Source organism: Mus musculus, chromosome 5, assembly GCF_000001635.26.
Source record: "Mus musculus strain C57BL/6J chromosome 5, GRCm38.p6 C57BL/6J".
NCBI lineage: Eukaryota > Metazoa > Chordata > Mammalia > Rodentia > Muridae > Mus > Mus musculus.
The window spans coordinates 91,810,246-91,830,121 of NC_000071.6; positions in this window are offsets into that span (position 1 = coordinate 91,810,246).

Below are 19,876 nucleotides of genomic sequence, written 5' to 3' on the forward strand. Positions count from 1 at the left end.
AAACCCATAGTGGGAGTGTCTGGATGAATGACAGAGAGTAGAGGTGAATGCAGTATGCTTGGATGATCCGTGTATTGTCTGGGAAGTATCTTGGGTTAGAAGCAGTGCAAGCAGCAATCTGACTTTGGAATGTCCTGGGAGATGTCACTGTGCGAACTTAATGATCTGCCTTAGTGCTTCATGGGCCATGGCTCGGTAGGGCTGGACTCTCGGGAATGAGGAGTGTCTTTCTTGCCTAGAACCGTGAGGTCCTTTCTTTACATTCATCTTGTCGGGAAGCTTCATCACAAGGAGGATGATACTGACTGCTGTCCGGAGAACTCAGCAGCACTTTGATTTGTCTCTCCAGGAAAGCATAGAATACTAATTTCTCATAAAGCTTTCTTACAATAAGACTGCCTTAAAGTACAATTTAAAAGCAACACACACACCTGAGCCTGCTAACATAGTCTACTCTCGTGTAAGCGTCTGGGAGTTAGTTCCTGTTGCTGACCATCACTAGATCCAACTTATAAACGGAGACTGTATACTTTGTGGTGAACTTTTACATTTCTTATATATGGTTTTCCTGGTTTTAGTTGCAGTGTGGTCAGGTGCAGGACTAGACAGGCAGTAATGAAGTGTGTACAGACACTCCTCCAGTTAGGCCAAGTTAACTAGTAGAGATCATCTAAAACTAGTTAGAGGATGATAACTACCATCAAATGTCTTAAAACCCACACCATCTTCAAGATGCTGTCTCATGACTGATGAATCCTCGTTGTCTCTGCAGAGCAATCCTTTGCTCGCCCAGTTTTATTTCCCCTTCATTGCTTTCACTGTGTGAACGTCTTTCCCACTTACAGGTCTAAGTGCTCTCTAAACACTTTGCCTCTCACCGTAGACTTGAATACCATTCGTCAGCATCATACAGAACTGACCCGCAGAGCTCTTTCCAAGGTGGGATTATGTCTGACATGTCCCCGTTGCTTTGGTTTTCTTCTCTCCCTCCCCTCACTGAGTTCCATGTTGACTACCTGGGATGCTCATCTCTCTGCATTTTGTTTCAAGTTTACATTACACTATACGTTGTGTATATATAAACACTTGTATATATGTAAGCATGTGGCAGGAACTGCATTTTTTTCTTTTATGAAAATGTGATCGTATCTTACAGGCTTTTCTGTGTCTTGTTTTTCTCATCCTGTAACATGTGGAAATTCCCTCTGGTTACCTGTTATGAGCCCTACTCTTTTACACCTAGTGGGTGCATAACATCACGCAGGAAGAATATTCCATAATTCATTCAGTATTTCCTAATGGTGCACACCCATTCCTGTCTCTGCTTTTGCCCAGTTAACATTATCGCAAACACCCTTAACTCATATCCTTAGGCTGCTGCTTCTCTTTCTGACCACCTCTGCCAAGTAATATTTGCTGGACCCAGAAATATATGTATTTTTATTTTAACAACACCTTTCATTTATCTTCAAAAGAGCTATAGTAATTCCTGTTTCTACAGCAAAATGTGAGGTTCTGATCCACATGCCTAGAAGGCGCAGATGGCATCTGAGAGCCTGGGCCACTCTCAGACCTTGGCCACCCAGTTCTTGCTTTGAGATTCCTTGGCCTGTTGTAAATGTGAACACCATCTTTTATCCTCCCTCAATTTCCTGTAAAACTCATTGTCTATTTTTTCACCTAGTGTTTATCTTCTGGTCAGTCTATAGGAACCCTTCACATAGAAAGCCTTACTGTCTCCTCTGCATTATAGAATTCTTTCCAAATTGATTTCTCTCTCTTTTTTTTTAAGATTTATTTATTATTATATCCAAGTACACTGTAGCTGTCTTCAGATGCACCAGAAGAGGGCATCAGATCTCATTACAGATGGTTGTGAGCCACCATGTGGTTGCTGGGATTTGAACTCTGGACCTTTGGAAGAGCAGTCAGTGCTCTTAACCACTGAGCTATCTCTCCAGCCCCCCAAACTGACTTCTTATTTGTTGATTTACTTACTATATTTTATATAAAAACCTTTTTTCAGCTTCATATAGCTTATGGTTTTAATTTTTGTGTATATGTGCATGCATGTGTATGTGCATGTGTGTGATCATGTATGTGAATGGGCGCCCATTCACACATACTAGTGCATGCCTGTGGAAATCTGAGAACGATCTTATGTGTCTGTCTCTGCCTTATACCTTTTGAAGGATGTGGTTTCTTTGTTCCCCACTACATACGTGGGGCTTGCTTGGCTACAAGCTTTCAGAGATTGTCCTGTCTCTGCCTCCCACCTTGTCATGGGACCTCTGGGATGACAGACCCACAATATTGCACCCAATTTTATATGGTTTCTGGGGATTCAAACTCCAGTCCTAACACTTGATTAGCAAGCACTTCCCAAACTGAGCCATCTTCCTAGCCCCAAGTCTGGGAGTCAGTAGGTTCCAAACATAAAATCTTGTTTATAGTCTCCTTTCTCCTGCAAGAGGTATGTAGATAGCTCTTAGATTTTTCTTGAAGGTGTTTTGTTTTTTACATTGTTTTCTTGTCTACACCTAATTTATTGCTCTACTGATATTAATGAAAAATATTCAAAACTTGGAAAAACAAAATGCAATACATATCCTTAATTGTTCCACTAGAGCACTTTGTCATATGTGACATGCTTGTGGCTGTGTATGTCCTCGATGTCCTTCAGCCCTCAGGACAAGAAAAAGAACCACTTACCACTTGCTGTTGACTCTAAATTGGGATCCAGGCTCTGCAGATTTTCATGTTAACTTGTAGGCTTTCTCCAATAAAAATTCAATTTTTTTTCTGTCCCAGCTTTCTTGCCCATTGGTGCCCTCACTTGTGAGTGCTATGAATCTTAATTAAATCTTTGATCCCCATTCAAGTTCTTTTCATAGAAGATCCATGTTTTAACTTTTATCACTTTTATCTGAAACTGGAAGGCATTTGTGTGTCTAATGTGAGGGATGTTTCGTATTATTTCCCTCTGTGTAATTAATAATACAGAGGTAAATAAAATGTTTAATAAATAATATTCCTTTCCCCGCCTTCCCGAATTGCAATGCTTGATTATTTCATCCCTCAGGGAACCCTAGTGTGCATAGTCATCAGAAGGTACATTTTTGTAAATATTGGATATCCAGCCAGGTCTTTGGGAGGCAGAGGGGGGATCTTTTCCATCCGTTTGCTTTGTACTATATCCTGATATTTGAAAACCAGTTACTTTCAGTGACTTTTCTCTCGGTTTTTCTCCTCTATGCATAAGTATTTTCCCTATAAATTTTAAGACCTTTTTCTTCTAATCCTAAAATTACACTCATTTTAGAGTTTTACTGAGTATTACACACTCTCTGGTTTGCATGTCTTGGTGGGCCTGGTATTTACTGGTCTTGAGCCTCCCTTTCTGGGACTGCGATGTGTCTTCCCATTTGTTCAGCTTTTGCTTTATGTCTTTCAATAACAATTTTATGGTTTCTTTACGCAGGCCCCACATTTTGCTATCTTTACTGCTAAGTATTGTGTAGATATTGAACAAGGAATGTTGGTTTTTTTTTTTTTTCTATTTCCATTTGCAGATGATTTTTGCCACAACAGAGAAAAACAATTTATATTTTATATCTCTATCTTGTGTACAAATGCCCTAATAAATTCTCATTATTTTTAAACAGTTCATTTGATTTTATAGTCTGGCCTGGAGTGCTTTTGGAGGGAAAAAAATCTTTTAAAAAAATATAGATAGCCCATATAATTTCCTGTCTATCTCTACATGTTTATTTCAACTAGCAACCTATCCATTAAAACATTGTATACTTTTATCCTAATGTCCCAAAACTGGCCATCGGCATGCATTTTAAAGTCACTGTTTAAGCTCCTTCTGAAAGAGGAAGAGTGAGTCTTGTAGGAATGCAATCTACCAGGAGGCTAAATAATACTTGGGAGACAGTCCAGACAGACCGGAAAAGATGAGATCTTCCACAGAGGCCCAGAGATGAATAAAATACCATCCACATTAGTTAAGGAAAGGGCCACTCAGAGCTGATAAGATAAGTTTTTAGCATCTTAGAAACAAAGAAAGGTGACAGGGAGCATGGGAGCAGATTAGGATAGAGAACAAGAAATACATTCAGTCAAGAAGAGGTTTTAGGGGACGGTGATATTTACACAGAAGCCCCTGAGACTTGAACTTGTTGTAGCCTTGATGAAATCCAAGAATCCAAATGCCTCCGGAGCACCCTGTGCATCTTCTAGAGAGGGCTGTGGCTCAGCGCTTTCAGAAGCTCACTCCTGCAGTAGTACACACCCTCTCTCAGCACCCTCTGCTTCATCCTAAGCACTTCCTTTGTGGTATTCTTAACTGTAAAGTTGGTTTTATCTTTTTTGAGGTGCGGGGATGGGGGTTGCTTCGTTTCCTACCAGTCTTTAAAATAAAGTGAAAGGGGAAATATGGTTATCATCTTTTTTATGTAATAAGAAGCCAGGACTCAGTTTTATGTAATTTAATCAGAGTGTTTTATGGTCCATAAAATCAGCCGCCTTCTGAATTCAAAAATGGTGTTTTCCTTAGGAAAGAAAGATTCACCAAGAACACAGGCTCTTCTGATCCATTTGTTTTTGGTGTCTGCGACGTTGGAGGAGGCTTTTACAGCTAGCCTGTGCTTGATCTAAATGTCGTGAGCGACACTCTTAATGTTAGAGAGAATATCTTCATTTAACATCATCCGAGGCAATATTGTTGCAAAAGATATTTGCTCGGTCTCATAAAACACCAATTCCTTCAGCCTGGAGACACAAAAGAGTGGCGAAACACTCCGGTATCAGTTTTCATGGGCCCAAGAAGAGAAACTCGGCAGAGAGAACAGCTGGATCCTCTTTAGGCTTTGAAAAGAACACTGAGCCTCCAACCAGACAGCATACACCGGCTGATATGAAGCCCCCAACACATACAGCAGAGGACTGCTGGGTCTGGCCCCAGTGAGAGAAGACTGCACCTAACCCTTAAAGCCCCAGGGAATGGGGAGATTTGGTGGGGTGGGGGTGGAAGGTGAGATCATCCTCTTGGAGACTGGTAGGGGTGGGAGCAGGTATGGGATAAGAGAGTCAGAGAGTGGACAGGGAGGGAGATAACAACTGGACAGTAAAAAAAGGTTAAAAAAAATCTTTTAAAGTTGCTAAAAAAGAAATAAATAAACAAATAAATAAATAAAGCAAGAATCTACTTTCCCTCTGCTCAAAAAAAGAAAAAGAAAAGAACATGGTGGTCTGCTGGCTTCCTCTCATCTCCTAACATCTCTCTCTGAAAGACAACCAACGTCGCTCTGTGATCCTGGGTGGGTATACAGTCACTACTCCGGAAGGCCAGGATCCCTGTGGTATGGTATTTATATTTCCCTTCTCACTCCTGTCTCTCACTAAGTGGCTTAGCTAGTGAGAAAGTGTTCTCTGGCCTGTCCATCACAAGCATGGGCTATTCCTCTAGTAAACTTGAAGGGTCACTGCTCACTTTGTAGCCATGACCATGACAGAGCACACAGCATCTACCCCCCCTACTCCCCAGCTCCCACACATTTCTAAAGAGAGTAAGAGATGCCCATCATTTGACAAACCACTAAATAATAGTAATATCTAGCTTAATATGCCTTCCTCTTAAGGTCTAAAGCCCTGCTTAGGAAATAATTTATTCACCCGTTCACCGTGTAGTTATTAAAATACAGAGCCACTGAGCATCTCCTGTGTGTTGGCTAACAGAAGTTAACAGTCCATCATCACGTGGTACACCACATTCCTTCTACTTTATACTGAGGCAGGAGAGAAAGACGGGGAACATTGGTAGGGAACAGGAAGGGAAAGGAGTCCCCAACCCTGTGGTCTGCTTGAAGCATTTCACAATCTGAGAGTCAAAAATCCCAGGACAATGTACAGAATTCACTGTGAAGGCAGCCTGCGGAGCAGCACCGTCTCTTATACGCAGGGGAATTTCAAACAAGAATAAACTATCAGTGACCACATAAGGCCTAAGCACACTTGGCCTTTCTCCCTTTCCTGATATGATCCTGCAATTTTATAGGAATCTCATCACCAGTCACTCCCTCTACCATAAAAGATGTCTCTCCAACCTCTTGTGCAACCTTTATAGATCATTGTTTTATTTGATCAAATTGTAACCCCACCCAACACATCCTCAGGAACTTTCGTTTGACCTCATTTATCAAAGAGAAGAGAAAAAGATCCCTCAGAAACCCTGGGGTTAACTTCAGCACCTACCAAAGCAGTAGGTATCCAGCTGCTGTGAGAAGTCCACAGCTATGTCTCTCTGTTAGCTTCTTCACCAAAATCTATGCCAAAAAAATCTCCTGATAAACTCCAATTCTGCTTCACAATGGCTCATCCTGAAAAATCATTTCTGTGTTGAAGCCAAGAAACCCAGCTTTATCTAAATAGAGAGAAATGTCAGAAAAACTATTCAGGGGGACATCATAGAGCTGTGTGCCCCAGCTTCCCACGGCCACAGACAGCACTAACATCAGTAAGTTGTCACTGACACTGGACCTACCAGCTGGAGATACAGTGTAAGCAGAAACTGCCCTTGCTCCTGCTTTTACAGTAGAACAGCATGCTGACATCTTTCAGCCTGGTAGTTATTGACTAGCATGGTGGTATAGAGTATATCTCTGGCTGACGTGATTGGTTTTGTTGTTAGAGTCTAAGACATAGAAGCAACAGACACTGTAAGCACCTATAGTGTGTAGTAGAGTTCCAACAGTGAGTTGAGTCTTAAAGCTAAGAACTCCTGCTTAGCCTTCTGTCTTATAAGCAGTTCACACACTGTGACCTTCTAAGATCCAGGCAGGTCAGTGTCTATGAATCGCATCTTATTCCTGGGAATGCTAAGGCCTAGCCTTGGTTATAAACATATAAAACTTTTTTTGAAGAGTGAGGGGTCACAGGGAGTAAAGCTGAATTAGCTGACCGGGTCCTGTGGATAAGTGAACTAAGCTATTGTGCAGAACCATGTAGTCTGAGGCTGGGGGGGGGGGGGGGGGGGGGGAACAGAGGGCCATATACATAGCATGGGCAGATATGCCAGACAGGTTTGCCACTCTGACGCTCTAAATCCTGTTTACACTCAAAGCCACAAGCCAGTGAGCCAAAATATTCCCTTAGCAATGAGCACTGGAAAGGGCCACACTCGTGCTTTTCGAGAAGCAAGTAGATTTGTACATACACGCATTAAACTTTAAGAACAAATTGAAGAAAATGAGTTCAAGTCATCTTAAATAACATTCCAAGCTAATAACACGAGGCACGTGTTCAGAGCACCCCGCCCATTTTAGGGACAATCAAACACCATAGCTAGAAACACAGGGTTATGGAAGAGAACATGCTAAGGTCTAAACCCATCCTTGTAGACTGCTAAACTTATCTCTCTTTAACACACACACACACACACACACACACACACCACATTTTATACATACATAAAATCTATATTATTTACTGTCATTGAATTGCCTGCAAAAAAAAAAAAAAAAAAAGGATATCCTGCTCAAAGGTTGAGTTCAGAATCTTTCTAGAAAACAACAAAAACAAAAGCCTTTCCTGATAAATCTTGCAAGAAAACCAGAATTTTCCAATTCTGTCTAAGAAGAAACAGTAAATGACTCGTAGTCTTTAGGAAGAGCGTTTTGTCTCTGTTTTGAAGCCCTTTGGGTCCAGAAGGTGGTTTGTGCTTTTAGAAACAGGGACTGTGAAATGCCTTTCTGGGTGGCCTTATGCGCCCTGCTCCTTTCTGATTCTTATCTTCAGTTCTCATGGAGAATAGTAGGAGGTGCCTGGACTGCGGAGTCCTCAGATAAAGAATGATCAGGAAAGCCTGGGCTACCCCTGCTCTCCTTAGAGTAGGATGTCTCAATGTACTTTAGCTCAGCAACTCTTTTGCCCTCAAGCTATAAAGTCCAGAACCAGCATGAGTAGCTCTTCAGGGTTTCTCACTGGTGCAACTTATTCGCATGCAGTCAGGGCTCCACTTGCCTCGCATCTTGCCTCGACCTTGGGAGAGACACTGACTCCTAGGCTCTCCGCCCCTGCTGGCCTCGTCCCTAATGAATAAAACCGTGTCATACCACTTGCGTGTCTGTTCTGTCTCACCATCGTGGCAAGACTCATACCGCCCACAGTGCTGTCCGTGTGGTAGGTGCCCTGGTTGGGATTAATTTGGGATTAATTTCTGAGAGCAGGAAGCCTGTTTCCTGTGGGCTGAAGCACTGGATGTGAGCTTTCAAAGCTGCTCTCCAAAATGTTCTCTCCGTTCTTGCACCTTATCAATTCTTGAGTAGAAATATCCATTTCTACTAAATTAAAATTTCAGCAGCTCCTTTCTTCTGGGAAACGACTGAAAACTGACCCGATTTTTCAAATGTCCGTGTCTCTGCTAAGTACAAAAGACCCTCCCAGCATTTGGAACGGTGTGCCTTGTATTTAAAGCCTAAATATGTTATTTGGCACCAAAAACACACACTGCAGGATTTTTGAAGATGAGGCCCTGTTTGTGGCGTCGCCTCTCAGAGGACAGGCTGCCCGAGATCGGTTGACAATTACTATTCCTCATCTGGCCTCGAGGTCCCCGACAAAGGAGCACAGAGCAGAAAGCAATTAGAAAAGGCAGGCAGAATGCTGGCAAGGCGGCACAATGTGGCACCTCGCAGAATCACCAAGGAGAAGGATTAAGGAAAATCATCCAAAGTAATTATCCCGAAGACCAGTGGGACCGAGACAAATCCCCCACACGTTCTCAAGATGCATCGTAATGTTCTCAGCCCCGAGGGCTAAATTTTTGCCTGAATGATTTCACAGAATAAGGAATACAGTCAGACAATCCCCAGTTCTCAACATGAACCGGCAAGTATGCCATGCCCATACACTTCAACCTCATTTCCTTCTGTAACTTCTCCTCTCCTCCTAACCCCTGCCTCCTCCCCATCTTCTCCCTTCCCTCCCTCCATATACATGTACGTATGTATGTATGTATGTATGTATGTATGTATGTATGTATATATGTGCATCCATATATATGGCCAAATGTATACATGAATGTACACACAAAAAGCTTTTAAATTTTCCTTTTTTTTTAATTGCACTATTTTGTTCATTCTGAGTGTGTGTTTGTACATTTGTGTGAGCAGACATGCAACAGCACCTATGTGGAGTCTGAAGATGAGACCTGTGAGATTCAGCCCTTTCTACGCTGTATGTGTTCCGGGGATCAAACCCAGGTAGTCAGGTCTTGGAAGCAAGCACCTCAACCCACTGAGCCATCTCTGCAGTCCCAGGGCTTTTAAATTAAAAAAAAAAAAAAAAAAGTTAGACGAGGTAACCAGGTATATCAGAAGGTAGAGATAGGGGGTCAGAAGTTCAAGGGCATCCTCGGCCACATAGTGAGTTCAAGGCCAGCCTGAGCTACATGAGACCCTGTTTTAAAGTAAAATAAGGGTGAGTGAGATAGCCCAATAGGGAAAGGCACCTGCTACCACCTGATGAACCTGAGGTTGATCCCTGGAACCTACATGGAAGGTCAAAGACGAGAACTGACTCCCACAAGTTGTCTTCTGACTTCCAGGCAGTCTGTGGCACATGAATCAACCCCACATACAAAACTAAATAAAACTAAACTAAATAAGCTAAAACAATAACTAAAGAAAAATTTAAAATAATATTTTGAAATTGTCATCTTGGTTGGCCTGGGTTCCTTTTGTTTATAAGACAATTTTGAAATTAATTTGGATAAATTTCCTAGTAACTGTAATGCCTTCTATTCGACTAGTTACACATGCATAGACCTTGGCTAGCTAATTTTAAACATTCCATATAAACAAACTATATAGCAATGGTATTTTATATCTATCAGATTCCCTACATCACTGGGTTGCAGTCATTAAATACTCAGCAAAGAAAACTATTGCTTAAAATTGAGAATGGTTGCCTAACCTGAAATAGGCTATTTTGAGATATGAGACTTGTGATTTGAAACTTTAACAAGTTAGAGAAATCCCTTTGGCTAAGAATTTGCTGTTTTGAACTTCCAAAGCTATCATCATCTCTGACTTCAAGCTGTACTACAGAGCAATAGTAATAAAAACCAAGTGGTATTGACATAAAAACAGACAGGGTGGTCAATGGAATTGAATAGAACACCTAGAAATAAACCCACACACTTACAGTCACTTAATTTTTGACAAAGAAGCCAAAGCCATATGAAGGAAAACAAGAAAGCATCTTCAACAAATGGTGCTGGTCTAACTGCATGTCAGCATGTAGAAGAATGCAATAGATCCATAGTTATCGCCCTGCAAAAAAACTCAAGCCCAAATGAACTAAAGACCTCAACATAAAATCAGATACACTAAATCTAAGAGAAGAGAAAGTGGGGAGTAGCCTTGGATGCATTGGCACAGGAGACAAATTCTAGAACAGAACACTAACAGCTCAGGCACTAAGATCAACAATTGATAAATGGGACCTCATGAAGTTGAAATGCTTCTGTATGGCCAAGAGTGTGGTCAATAGACAAAATGGCAGTCTACAGAATGGGAAAAGAGGGTTAATATCCAAAATATATAAAGAACTCAAGAAATTAAACACTAACAACCCAAATAACCCAATTAAAAATGGGGTACAGATCTAAACAGAGAATTCTCAACATAGAAGCTCTAAAAGAAATGTTCAGGGTCCTTAGTCATCAGGGAAATGCAAGTCAAAACAACTCTGAGGTTCCATCTTACACCCATCAGAATGGCTAAGATCAAAAACTCACGTGACAGCACCTGCTAGGGAGGATGTGGAGTGAGCAGAACACTTCTCCATTGCTGGTGGGAGTGCAAACTTGTACAACCACTTTAGAGATCGATCTGCTGGATTCTCAAAAACTGTCAACAGTTCTACCTGAAGACCTAGCTGTAGCACTCCTGGGCATATGCGCAAAAGATGCCCCACCATCCCACAAGGACACTTGCTCCACTATGTTCATAGCAGCTTTATTCGTAATAGCCAGAAACTGGAAACAACCAGATGTCCCTCAACCAAAGAATGGATAAAGAAAATGGATTCGTTTACACAATTTACTCTGCTATTTACACAAATTATTCAGCTATTAAATACAAGGACATCATGACATTTTCAGGCAAATGGATGGAACTAGAAAACATCATCCTGAGTGGGGTAACTCAGACCCAAAAGGACATGCATGGTATGTACTCACTAATAAGTGGATATTAGTCATAAAATTCAGAATACCCACGCTACAATCCACAGGCTCAAAAAAAGGCAAATAACAAGGGAGGGCCCAAGGGTAAGTGCTTGAATCTCACTCAGTTCTTTCTTACTAACAAGTTGTCCCAGGATCAACTTCAGGCTCAGTGCAGGCCTTTACCCTCTGAGCTATTTTGCTACCAGAATTTGTCTTTAATAAAGAAATTTAGTCTGTTGGTTTCGGGGCTTGCTGTATAACTAGGCTAGCTTCAGACTCCCAACCATCCTGCCTTAGCCTCAGGAACATTGAAATTACAGACATCATCAGCCACACCCAACTTCTAGTATTCCTTTTCAAATTTGAATGAAAACTAATTTGATCACTGAACTTCCATGGAAAACAACAGAATGTTTAGAGCTCAAATGAGCTGTTTAAAAAAATGTAATCATAAAAAATGGAAAAGATTGCATTTTAGAAGGAAACCAAGAGTTTTTCACCAGAGATTCCACAGTCACTCCATATCTTCATTCTGCAGCAATGAAATATACTTTTAGAGACAATCGGGTATCTAGTTTTTGCCATCACAGTTAAGTGTGCTAAGAACAGCGACCTGGAGCCCAGCTGTTCCTACATGCAGTTTCTCAATTGTGGCCAGCAAATTCCTCCATCTCCTTTATGGATTGGATTTAGTGTACTGACTAAATCTGAAGTGAGTTCTGGGCTACATGAAACTACTTGCAGACTAGAGGACTTGGTGGCTCTACCTATGTGAGTGTGTTTGAAGATTTTGAAATGATTTACCCATTGTCTTCATTGGCAAATAAGCCCTGAAAAATGACTGCCCTGGTTGGGACCATGCTCTGGGCACGCATGGGTGCTCTTGCTACCAGCTCAGCTCTTGGTCCTTAAGGACCCTTGTCTACACTCTGCAGCCATACCTGGGTTATCCTGACCACCCCAAGGTACGTCCAGATACTCATCTTTGCAACTGTCATGCTGTGGAATCTCCAGGGCAAAGTTAAGATTTTAGTACAAAGTACTTTTCCTTGATCACCCAAACACCTGTGGCCTCACAATCTAAATAGGTAGGCTTTGGTGAAAAGGGGCTCATTTAAATATTGGGCTGAGATAAACATAATTAGAAAAGCAAAGATTCATGGGAGCAAAAACAAAATAAAGTACCAAAGTCAATTTTTTAAAAGTAGAAATTTTTTGTTCTCTCAGTTCCAGGGGGCAAATATTGTACACACACACACACACACACACACACACACACACACACACACACATTACCCAAGTCAGCATTTTCCATTTGTGCAGACATGACAGAGTCCAAATGATGCTGAGCCCTGAAGCATCGGTCCCTAGAAAAAACAATTAGGCAGAGGCTGTCCTTTCTGAAGACCGATTCCCAATAAAAAGCCAGAAGCATGCCAAGAGTGTTAGGGTCATTTCTCCCGATAGCCCCCACTCTGCATCCTGAACGACTTTCTCCCTTCACAGACCATTTCCATCCCCCATCCTCCTGTCAGTGGGGGAATGCCAACCTCCCAGGAAGGCATTACCACACTGTTCCTCTACTGCACTGTGAACAGCTTGAAACACAAACTCATAAATTTCCTGTAAGTGTTCTCCTGCCTTCTACCTGTCTCGGGATCTGTGTACTGCTGAGCTGTCACAGGCGCTGTCCCTTGAAAGCCCTCTCATTTTTCTTTTAGTGTTAGTTCTTAAGAAGTCACAAAGCAAAACAAATGACTCCCATAAAGTTATAATGGTGAACAGGGAAATTCATGAGAGCCCTCCTTCAGGATGACAGTTGCCACAACTCATGCTTGCTCAGACCCTTTAAGCACCCATCTCCTCTGCCTTTGAGGGGAGTGGACTCCTAGGGGTTTGTTTCAGGGTCTGGGAGGGCAGCAGGAGGGAGAGAGGAGGTCCCAGTTTTCCACATGACCCTATACCTCTTCCGATTATTGTGCTGTGCCACCAGAGCTGCCCTAATCGACGTCACAAGTTTGACCTAACAGCTGGCTAGCCCAATAGGAACGGTTCATTTATTCTTTTTCTGCTCTCTCAAAAGGAATGAGGCTCTTGATTACCTCTTTCTGTGAGAAAAACGTCTTCATCAGTTGGGCACTGAAATATCTCATCCTGAATCTGGCTTTCTTTTCATTCTCCTTCGCTGTCTCTTCTCCTCCAACCTCTGAAGCCGTTAACCTTCTTCTCTCTTTTTAGCTGTGTTCCTCATTCACCCTCCCTTTGCTCTGCAGAGATTTTTTTTTTTATCCTGCTTCAGAAATACAATGACCTTTCTATGTCATCGACCCCACTGTTTCTCACTCTCTGTTCAGATCCTAGGAGGCCAAACGGGCATTGTACATTGTATCTGTGTGCTTCTTTGGTAAGTCAAATTTACAATATTTGAAACTGAATCCCTAATTGTTCCTTAAAATAGTCCCTCCTTCCCCATCTCAGTTGCAGTGGTTGGATATGCTGAACCCAAGGGAAGTAGCACTACTAGGGGGTGTGGCCTTGTTGGAGGAGGTGTGACCTTGTTGGAAGAAGTGTGTCACTGTGAGGGTGGGCTTTGAGGTCCCTAGGCTCAAGCTACGCCCACTGTGGAAGAAACACTCCTCCTGGCAGCCTTTGGATCAAGATGTAGAACTCTCAGCTCTTCCAGCACCATGCCTGCCTGGATGCTGCCATGCATTCAGCCATGATGATAATGAACTGAACCTCTGAAACTGTAAGCCAGCTCCAATGAAGTGTTGTCCCTTATAAGAGTTGCCTTGTTCGGTGGTGTCTCTTCACAGCAATGAAACCCAAACTAGGACATCAGTAAATGATCTAGTTCTACTCAGTTGCTCAAGAGTCAAGATAGACCAGTTTCCTGTGTTCTTTTCTCCAAGACTATACAGAGCCCAGTTCATATCTCGTCTCAGACCCAACAGTCTCCCTCACTTCCCTCTCTGGGCCAAGCCTCTGGCATGCATCTCCTGGGCTGCTCCAACAGCATCTCACCCACTGTGCCTGTTCAATGAATGTGCCACACAGTGGCAGAGCAAATTCGCTGCACTCATCAGACCATGTATTACACTGTCCATAGCCTTCTATGCCTCCTATGGCTACTTAAAGAAAGACACTAGCATCACTCACCAGGCTCACAACCTCCTTCCACTTGTGCACAAACTCCAGCCCCACTACTGTGCCCTATCTCACCTGCTCCTCTCTGCTCTGGGCACTTTCTTTCTGCCCCACAGTCTGCCTGGGTTCCTCTTTGGTCCCAGCTTTCCAATGTGCCTTAATTTCTACCTGTCTTCTCTTTCCCTATTTGACTAATTCCTGCTTTGCTTTAAATCTCACTTGAGGCAGATTTGCTGCCAAGACCTTCTCCCTGGTCCTTGAGGCCAGAGTCATTATCCATGCCATGAACGCCCATGGCCCAATAACGCGCCCTTCTCTGCTGTCCTCTGTGCTTCTATTTGTGGACTTAATGATCTCCTCCACACTGATATCTAGGCTTTATGAGTTCAGGTCTTGGGTCTCTCTCTCTCACTTACCATAAAGAGTCTATGCCTACAACCTCGCCAGGATACAAATGATGTCTAGCAGATGATTCAAAGTCAGATTGGATTTGTTGTTTCAGCCTCATAAAGAGCAGGAGTTGAGTTCTTGTTTCCTTATGTGCCTTTTGTTTTGGTCCACACACATCTAAAGGGTTGTCAAGGAATGTTACTTGTCTCAGCCCTCTTCATCCCCCTCACATGCGCACATGGCCTTGAGTGCTATTAGAATTTGGTGAGTGTTTAAGACTGAGTGACAGGAGCTGGCCTCTGTTCAGAAAAGACACAGAAGACTCACAGAGCACAGGCTTGGTACCAGCACACCCAGGACTGGGCTCCTTACACCATCCTTTAGAATTCTAGGCAGGTTATACCAAACCTCTCAGAGCTTCATGGTCTTCCTAAGTTGTAAAATGGGAATAATAATGAAAATAACTAACTCAGATCCTAGAGAAGTTTTAAATTCACTGTACCCCCTAAAGTTTCAATAGTTTTAGTCTGTGAAACAAATTGACAATAGATAGCAAGAAAAGGAGCATACAAATTTTATTACCTCCCTAATGCATGGAGATACAAGACTCAAAGAGGCACAAAAGGACTGACCCCTGCATAGAATAAGGAAAGAAAAGAGGCTTTAATTGGGGGGGGGGGGTAGGCTGCATGATAGTCAGGGGAACATGCGCACAGTGGGCCAGGAACAAGGGTCTTCCTGCTATATACAGGAAGTCTTGTAAAACTAGCCACCTGGATCAGGTGTCAGATACCCAGTCTGTACTTTCTCTTATTAAGAACCCTCCTAGGCAGAGAGTGGGGGTGAGGTAAGAATATATGGCTCAAAGGCTTCTGCGCATACCCACTGCTTACTGACATAGATGGATGCAAACCTTTTTATAACCAAAGGACAGCTTTCAGAGCCATTCCTGCATCTGCAGAGGTCTGCAGTTTCTCTGAATAACTAACTTGAAATATACCAAAGAAATATATTTAGGGTTAGATATTTTACTCTCCCACAGGATAGGCAAAGATAAATTGCATATAAAACACAGAAATGATTCACCCCCCCCCCAGGGGTGAGCATTTAATAAACAATAGCTGTCACTACTATAGCCAAACTAGGTCAACTATAAAAATCCTAATTACGCGTCTAACAAAGCAGGAATTACTAAATAAATGACCATATATACATGCCAAGCAGCACTGCCCAATCACAGTACATGCCTTTGAATAATATCAGCTAAATGGAATAATGTTCATACTTAAAATATTATAAACAAAAGCAAATCTAGTAACTATGTATTAGACAAGTCACAGGGTTATAACAGACAGTATACTTCAGCAAAAGCAGCCCTGTGGGTCCTGGTACATGGAACTCCAGCATATGTAGAGGGAGAGGTGACATAATATTTAAATTAATGTCAGAAACAGGTCACTGCAGTTTCGCACAGTAGCATCTCAATTTCATGAGTAGTCTGTGAATATACTTACTATAGGCAGAAGCACCAATTAGGAATTGTAGCGCTGTGGTTGATTTTATAACCTGGGGTGGACTCATAGGGCATCCACCAAAAGCACGGACTGATTATTTAATTAAAACCAATTGTACAGTTTGATGAGCCTCTCTAATCATGGAGGCACTTGATAGAGAGCTTCTAACTCCTCTTTATAGCTGGTTCTCCTTTGCATTCTGTCTCCCTTGGCTTTTATAATAAAGTGGTAGGTGAATTAGGCACAAGCTAACTCAGCTTCCTGCATCTCCATCTGTCTCCACACTGCCAGCTGGGAGGTGTCTGATCAGCCAGCCCTTCTCTTCTGTGCTCCACTCTTCACTAGGTCCAGGCCTTTCTTCACCAGCTCTCCAGTCTGCACGTATGATCTCACCCTCCCTCCCTTCCTTCTTCCCTCCCTCCCTCCCTCCTCCTCCTGCTCAGGCCTCTCCCACCTTTAACCCTCCCAGCCATAAGGAGGCTTCTAATCCCTACCTTCTGTCTTTTCACTCAACAGGCAACAAGCCTGAGAAAGGTCTGGACGCTTCCCTCCACCTTATCTTCCGGCCTCTTTGATGGCTTTTGCCCATGCTATCTGGTTGTAGCCTAGAATGTTCTCCCCTGGCCTGGTCCCCAGATGAGCACCATTTTACTTTCTTAACTCCTGTTCTAAAGTCCCAACTCAATGACAATAGGCTGAAGAAGACTCCTGTAGCTCTCCACCCCACACCCAACTAAAGGTAAACTCTGTTCACATTCTAAGTCTCTCTTACATTCCTAACGTGTTTTTTTTTCTTTTGTATTCTTGTCTTTCATTCCCATAGCCTTTCCTGTATTCAGATCTTTAGTTTATTTCAGCAGTGGTTTAGATGTTCTAGTGTAGAAATCTTCTACAGATTTTTAATATATACATATTATATGTATATATATACACATATACATATGCTTTCATGTCAAGTTTACCCCTATTTATGCTATCTTATGCTATTTTAATTTTTTAAAGTATTCCTAGCTGCCAAATATTCATTGCTAGTATATAAAAGGCATTTGATCTTTGCATGTTGATCTTGTATTCTGTAATTTTAAGAGACCCAGATACCTCTTTTATTCATCACAGATTCATTGGGTTTCGTTCAAAGATGATTACTTTATCTACATTTGAACAGTCTTACTTTTTGATTTCAGCCATAGTTTTTTCCTTCCCAGTCTGCATTCATTTTGATGTCCTTGCTGCGTTACATTGCTTAGAACGTCCTTTCTAAAGCAGAGCCCACACAGTGTGAGAAGCTATTGCCTTGCCCTGTTTGAAATAGTAAAAATCTTTGTTTTTAATTTACCATGGAATTCTAGTCTGGTAACAAACACACATGCCCCAATTATTTAAAATATATTCTCACTATCTTGCCTTCATTGCTTTTTATAAGTAATGTGCTATTATTTTTCCCTTTTTTTTTCTGTATATAATCTTTTCTTTTTATTTCTCTCAAGTCCCTATCAGTGACTTAAAAGAATTTGATTCTAATTATCCCTAAAGGTTTGTTTGTTTTACTGTTTTGTGTGTTGAGGCTTGTTGGGGTTCTTAAACACTGTTACATTTTTACTCAAATTTGAAATATTTCCAGGCATTATTGTTTAATTTTTTTTCCTGCTTTGTCATTGTTTGCCCCATCACACACACTCACACTCACACACATTCTCATACACACATACACTCATATACACACAGTCTCACATACATTCACACACTCACACATTCTCATACACGCAGACTCATACACACTCTCATACACACACTCTTACACAAACTCACACACACACACACACCTTCTTTTGGCAGACTACAATCACGTATAGATTACATCACTTGAAGTGTCCCAAGCTTGCTCATCATTTGTTATTTAAAAATAGTTTTCCATATTTCCCTTGTTAGTATTGCTACATCTTTTTAAAATGTATGTGCATGTGCGTGCACATGAGTATGTGTTTGCTTAAGTAGATGTGCATATGTGTGCAGACACAGGCACCTGTGCATGCAAACCGAAGGCAGGAGAGGGCGTCAGATGCCCTCCTCTGTGGATGTCTATTGCTTTGAGGCAGAGTCTCGCCTGGAACTTGAGGCCTGTGTTTCTCAGGCAGATTGCAAACCAGCAAGCCTCTGTAATCCTCCTGCCTCTGCTTCCCTCAGAGGTAGAGTTTCGAGGGTTCTCATGAACACTTGGCTTGTGGGTGTCTTCAGCCACACCCAGCTTGTGAGATCCAGGCTCCAGCTGTCATGATATGGAGTGAGTTCTCTTACCTGCTGAACCTTCTCCTCAGCCCTGCTGTATCTTCGTGCTCACTCCCTTTTTATTTCTGTAATGTTCATTCTCCTGTTGATCTCAGCATGCTTTTCACCTTATACTCGGTAGTTTCCATTTCTAAAGTTCAATGTGCTTTTTAAAATATCTTCCCTGCCTCTCTGCTGCTTTTTAATATATGGAATATAAATATAGTACTTATTTTAATGTCACTGTTTAGGCCTTACTTTTTGAATTGTAGAAATAATTTTATTGTAACGAATGTACAAGTAAGAACATCATTCAGCTGGATTAACATAGTCACTCAAACATACATTTGCCCAGTTCCCAAATCCTATTCCTTAGTAAATGCTACACAGAATAGCCATTCCAATGTCATGAAGGTTCTCTTAGGGTTTTACACTTCACTGACAATTAATTAAGTTTTAATTAACTTATCCACAAAGGAAAGAAAGAAGTATAACACAATTGAAACCAGAAAAACGGTCAGCTTTATATCCTTCTCTGTGACTTTTATGCTTCTTTTTGCCTGCATGCCATTCTTTCTCATTACCTAATTGATCTTGCCCTTTCTTGGTCTCCTTTCTAACTCTTACCCTTGTGATGGCTGGTTTTGTGTCAACCTGACACAGGCTGGAGTTATCACAAAAAAAGGAGCTTCAGTTAAGGAAATGCCTCCACAAGATCCAGCTATACAGCATTTTCTCAATTAGTCATCAAGGGGAGTGGGCCCCTTGTGGGTGGTGCCATTCCTGGGCTGATAGTCTTGGGTTCTATAAGAAAGCAAGCTGAGCAAGCCAGGGGAAGCAAGCCAGTAAGAAACATCCCTCCATGGACTCTGCATCAGCTCCTGCTTCCAGACCTGCTTGAGTTCCAGTCCTGACTTCCTTTAGTGATGAACAGCAGTGTGGAAATGTAAGCTGAATAAACCCTTTCCTTCCCAACTTGCTTCTTGGTCATGATGTTTGTGCAGGAATAGAAACCCTGACTAAGACAACCCTTTACCCAGACTTACAGATATACACGTAGACATTATAGGTTACTGTCCACATATGGGACAGAGCATGTGGTTCCTGTCTTTCTGAGTCTGGGATTAATACTTTCTCAGCCCATCCACTTGGCTCCTGCAAACTTCATTATTTCATTAATATCTTTTTTACAGCTAAATAAAATTGCATTCTGTGTATCTCCCACACTTTCACTAGACCTTCACCTGCTGATGGGTGTCTTGATTACCGCCATTTCCTTACTATAGTAAATAGAGTAGCAATAGGCATGAATGTGCAAGTATCT